This window comes from Echinops telfairi, unplaced genomic scaffold, assembly GCF_000313985.2.
Source record: "Echinops telfairi isolate 266 unplaced genomic scaffold, ASM31398v2 ScPeMD7_26;HRSCAF=91, whole genome shotgun sequence".
In the NCBI taxonomy this organism is placed as follows: Eukaryota; Metazoa; Chordata; class Mammalia; order Afrosoricida; family Tenrecidae; genus Echinops; species Echinops telfairi.
In genome coordinates this window covers 320,455-326,722 of record NW_022103923.1, presented here as the reverse complement: position 1 = coordinate 326,722, position 6,268 = coordinate 320,455, and positions in this window count along the sequence as shown.

Genomic DNA, 6,268 nt, shown 5'->3' with positions numbered 1-6,268 from the left:
CCTACAGATGGGTCACAGGGAAGAAATGAGGCAGTCATGGTGTGGTATAGCACTGATGAAATACACAACTTTGCTCTAGTTTTTTGGTGCTTCTTCCCCCCCACTATTATGACCTCAGTTTGACTTTACCAGTAGGATTAGACCAGAACATGCACACTGTTACTGAATAGAGCCCGCAACACAGGGAATCCAGGATAGATAAACCCCCCATGGCCAACAATGTGCTTAGAGATCCCAGGAGGATTAGTGAAGGGGAGAGGGAGAAAGGGGAAATTGACCACAAGAATCAACTTATAACTCCCTCTCAGGGGGATGAACAACAGAAAAGTGGGTGAGGGGCGATGGAGGATGATGTAAGATAATAAAATAATATTAAAAAATAAAATAATAAAAATAATTTATTTAAAAAGAAAAAACTAATTAAAATAATAATAACTTGTCAAGAATTTGTGAGGGAGAGCTGGTGGGGGAGGGAGTGGGAAGAAATGGGAGCTGATATCAGGGGCTCAAATGGGAAGAGAATGCTTTGAAAATAATGATGGCAGCATATGTGCAAATGTGCTTGACATACTGGGTGAATGTATGGGTTATGATATGAGATGTAAAAGCCCCTAATAAAAGTATTTAATTAAAAAATGTTTCTAGAGCTACTAAAAAACTTGCATTTATAAAATAGTTGATAAAAAGATTATTCTGGGGAAAATTTTTACTTTAATTCCTCTGGATTGTAACGGGGCCCACTTATAAGACATGGAAAATAAACATTCATCAGACTTGGCGTCTTACTATCTTTTATCAGAGACTGGACTCTCCTCCTTTTTCATTTCTTCAGTTTTTGACAGGTAAATCTTATTTAGTTTCTTGGTTAGCTACTTCAGCCTGTTTTCCCTTTGCTTTCCATTTTCCTTTTGCTTGCCCTTTTTTCCTTGAGGATTTATCCTTCCCTGCTGCAAACTTTGGCTTCATCTCCACATTTGCAGGCACAGGCTTCCCTGACAACCTGGATTATCTCCCCTTGGGCTCCTTCTTCACCACCCCTTAAGCACAGCTGAACTTACTTTGGGCATCTTGGCTGTGAGGACAGCACTTACCAGATGCTTGTGGACCGCAGGGCACAGTGAGCTTTCTCAAAGCTGAGTTGGCTGGCCACTGATGCTCTGATCATCACCTGAGCTACTGTTAGAATTTCCTGTATATGAAATCCAAGAAAGAAAAATTGAGAGAGTCAGTAACTTCACTAATAATTACCAATGTTAATATGAAGGTAAACAAGCGGCTATCTAGCTCAGAAGCAACAAAGGTGTCGAAGGTATCAGGTATCAGGCATCAAAGAACAAAAAATCAAATCGTTTTGAATGAGGGGCAGTGCAGATTGGGGACTCAAGACGCATCTTTGGCTACTGGACATCCGCTTAAAGAAGGGTCTTGGGGAGGAGATGAGCCAGTCAGGATGCAGTGTAGCAACAATGAAACACATGATTTTCCTCTAATTCCTAAATGCTTCCTCCCCCCGCCACACATTATCATGATCACAATTTTACCTTAAAAATCTGGCTAGACCAGAGGATGTACACTGGTACAGTTAGGAACAGGAAACACAGGGAATCCAGGACAGTTGATCCCTTCAGTACAGGTGCTGAGAGTGGTGATAACGGGAGGGTGGGTTGGAAAGGGGGAACCAATTGCAAGGATCTACATATAACCTCCTCCCTGGGGTTGGACAACAGAAAAGTAGGTTAAGGGAGACGTCGGACAGTGTAAGATATGACAAAATAATAATAATTCATAAATTATTAAGGACTCATGAGGGAGGGGGAGCAGAAAGGGAGGGGGAAAATGAGGATCTGATACCAAGGACTCAAGTAGAAAGCAAATGTTTTGAGAATGATAATGGCAACAAATGTACAAATATGCTTGACACAATGGATGTATGTATGGATTGTGATAAGAGTTGTACGAGCCCCCAATAATATGATTAATAAAATTCATATATCATAAAAAATGAAATATATGATATATGTATTATCTGTTTATATGTTAATAACTCAGTTCAGAAAACATAGACCTGTGCCTGATAGGTCACATACCCTTGAAACTCCATGGAGTAGTTGTACACTGGACACTTGGGGAAAGTAAGAATCGGAATCAACTCAATGGGAAATGACAAAACAATATTAAGATCATAAATGATATGTGAAGAATTATATTAAACTATCATGTCAGCACAATGTGCTATTCAATTTTCAGAAACACACCAAGGACAAATTCCAAATAATAGCTCATGTACTCCCAATGGACTTGAAAAATGTTAGTGATACTTGGCTTCACGCCTCCACCAGCCTCTATGGAACTTTGTGCTATTGCATGCAGTCTTTCCCTCCCCCACCCTCCTATACCCACACCTGCCAATAAGGAATGGACCATACATCCAGGTCCCAATCACCCCATTGAAACAATCTTACCATGTGGGTCTTAAAGCAGCCCTGTGGTTTCTATTCCAAATCTAGCACCTGAGTCAGAACTCTCCCTTGGAAAGGAAGCGAGCACTCTTAAATACAGCCTGCCTCCTTTGGAGCTCCATCATCCACCTCATCATGGCATTGGCATCTTTACTTGAGTGTGCCAGGACTACCAGAAGCTGCCATCAACCTATATATCAGCCTCGAGCATCACGCCTCGTACACTTACCTCTCCATGGCCTACTACTTCAACCAGGAAGCACTCCTTTAACTACTTTATGCAGCTGTCTAACTAGAAGCACGTGAATGTGGAGGTGCTGGTATAACTGCAGAATCAACGAGAAAGCCTCCTGTAGCTCTGTGACATCACAAAACTTGAAGTGGATGACTGGTACAGCCCAATATTCGCCATGGAGTACACCTTTCACCTGCAGCAGAACATCAACCTGAGCCTCATGGACCTGCACCGGATCGTCACCGAGCAGGATGATGAGCAACTGTGTGACTTCCTGGGGAGCCAATTCTTGCAGCAGCAAGCCAGGACTATCAAGGAGCTCAGCAACCTTCTGATCCAAACTGTGCCTTCTGCAAGTCCAGACCTTCTGCCTGGCCGAGTACCTCTTTGACAACTCAATCTTGATGACGGCAACAAGGAGAGCTGCTCCATTGACACTGAGTGACTCTTTCGTTCTGACACCATAGGAGCCTGCTGCAGTTACAAGTTCACTTCTATTTCTTTTCTCTTCCAACTTTTCCATTCCTTCCAAACAGTGACTTGTTTCCAGAGATAAATAAATGAAGGTCTCAAGTGTGTGAAACACTCCCAACTTAAAAAAAAACAAACATGAAAAATCCCCATACAGGTATCCAGCAGTCTCATCAGCCAGCCAGCTCTGTCCTTATGCAGCTTGGATGTACCCAGATGGAGGGAGAGAAAAGGTATGTGGCGAAAGCCTGGCAAACGCAAAATGAATCTGTCCCTTTTAACTAAGTAGGAGTGAGGTTTCAAGGGCTGTCCTTGAGTAACTGATTAAGCATGTTCATGATAGTTGTGACCTGAGGGGTGGAAGCGTGAAAGGGAATGCAATTGGGCAGGCATTAAAATAGTTTTTTTATTTTAGCCTAAACTATTTTACTTATTAAAATATGTAATTATTACTCTGTTAGTCTGGGTAGACTAGAGAAACAAATCCAGAGACACTCATATGTGTGTGATATAGAATTTTATATCAAAGAGTAATTGTATATTAAGAAAAAAATCCCAGCCTAGTCCAGATCAAATCCATAAGTCTGATATTAGCCCATATGTTAGATACCAATTTGTAAATTCCTCTTCAGACTCACACAATATATGCAATGACCCTGAATGCAGGAAGATCATAGGCCAATGGGTATAAAGCCTTGTGGATCCAATGGCAGTGGAAGCATCTCAGCGCTGGTGTGGGTCTCCATCTGGCTCCTCCAGCTGCAGGTCTCTGGCTCCTGCAGTGTAGCTCTTTATGGCTTGTCAACAGGAATGTCTAGCAGAGAGTTTGTCTGGCCTACAGTGAGCTGTTTATCTACTATGTGCCTCCAAAAATGAGGTCATCGAGCTGCGACCTGATTGACAGGCTAGACTCCACCCCTTCCTCAAATAGTAGATTATGTAACTGTCACAGTTACCATTTGTGTGGTTCCATGTGACAAGCCAGAGAGGTCTCAGAAGTCTATATGGCAGAGTAATTCTTTGATGAAATTATTCTAGACACAGGGGCACTTGACTATAGCCCAGCACTGTTTTCCTGTGCATATGAGTGCCCAGCAAGCATGCTGCAGTTGCAACACCTTCACTGATATTTCTTTCCCTGTCCAAGACTACCATTTATCCAATTAAGTGATTTGGTACCAGACTTAAAGAAATTAAGGTCTTTGGGTCATTTTTTTTTTATGCAACATAAACTAGTGTTAAGAGCAGGGCAAATCCCTGTGCAAATATGATGCAGTTTTCCTCTGAGGATAATTCCTTGAAGTGGAAAAGGAGTATTAATAAAATCATCCAATTTCACAGAGATCTGGAGAGAGTGATTACTAGGGGGCTTTCTGAAAGACCTGCAATACAGGCCAAGGGCTGTAACATGTCAGATGGTTAGTGCAGGGAATGGCTCACCAGAAAAGTCCAAGAGGAGCCTGGCAGCGAAGCAGGTGTGACAGCACAAAGCTTCTGGTAGGAAAGCAGTGAGGAAACTAAGAAGGCTGCTATCTTGGCCATGAGTAGAGCCAGGTAGTAGCAGAGAGGTCCACAGACTGGGGGTCAATGGCAAAGGACCAATCTAAGAGATGTAATATGTTGTTTATACTTTTGTGACTGTCTTAATGCACTCAGCATAATGTCCTCCATGTTCATCCGTATTATGAGTTATAATCCAGATGCATTGTTAGTTTTAATGTCCAGCATTACTTCATTGTGTATCACAGCTTGCTTATCCATTTTTTCCATTGATGACATTTTGCTTGGTTCCATTGTTCTGATATTGTGAATAATGCTGTGATGAGCATGCATGTGCATATATCTATTTCCATCAGATTCCTGTTTTCATTGGGTATATATCAAGGAGAAGAATTGCTAGGTCATATGGTATTTAGATTTCCAACATTATGAGGAAGCACCACACCACTTCTCAGGGTTGTTGCACCCTCTTTCAGCCCAACAATCAGTGTATGAGGCTTCTAGTCCCTGAACACCTTCAATACCAGGTAGTTTGTTATTTTACAGTCTTTAGACCTTTGCTGTTACAAATGAGGTTAGATGACATCTATGATGGATTTGAGTTGCATCTCTTAAATGACTAATGAGTATGAGCAGTTTTTTATATGTTTGTTGGTGAGGTGACTGCTTTCTTTTTTTCAAGTACCAATAGATGTTCATTTATTCATTGTATTTTCCCATAGAAAAGATTTGGTGAGGGCAAAAAGAACCAACCTGTGTTACAAAATGATACAAGGGAAAAGACGTCAAGGTACATCAAAATCAACCATCCCACGCACTCCAGTGATCAGAGGGGTCACCAAAGCCCAATAAGGCTCAGCCTCCTGCAGTTCAGGAATAAGGTGAAGGGACCAGGGAAAGAACAGGCAGACATTATTGCCTTTCCTACCCTGTCTCCCTCCCATAAATTCAAGATTTTACATACAGATTTGGTTTCTAACAGTAAACATGGAGTTACATTTTTCCATCTCCCTTTAAAATAATCTTGTGCCCACTTTGACATATGTTTGTATGTTAAAAGTTCCTGAGTGATTTAGAAATACATTCATCATCTTTTTCTTGGTTTTCCACCCCCACTTTCTGCTTGGAAGCCCCTGTTGCATCTCTCTACCCTATGAGTCTGTGATTGGAGAGCAGCTCTGGTCTATCTAACAACTAGTAAGAACTAGTCTTGACTCAGAAGGTAGGGAATGAGGCTTGAACTATCAGTTTACTTTGTGTTTTAATACAATGCGTGAAGTTCTGCCAACATTTGCAAAATTAAATATGTCTATATGTAGGTTTGAAGGGTGGTGGTAGGAGTTCTTAGAAAGTAAGGTTAGATCAAAACTTTTTTTATAGAACAGATGATCTGATAGGAAAGAGGAAATAGAGGAGGGGAACACTAAAGAAAGGATGATGGGGCAAGGCCTACTACTTCAAAAGAAGGGTCCCTGCATAAGCAAATGTGGCGAAGAAAGCTGATGGTGCCCGGCTATCAAAATGTATAGCGTCTGGGGTCTTAAAGGCTTGAAGGTAATCAAGTGGCCATCAAGCTCAGAAGCAACAAAGCCCACATGGAAGA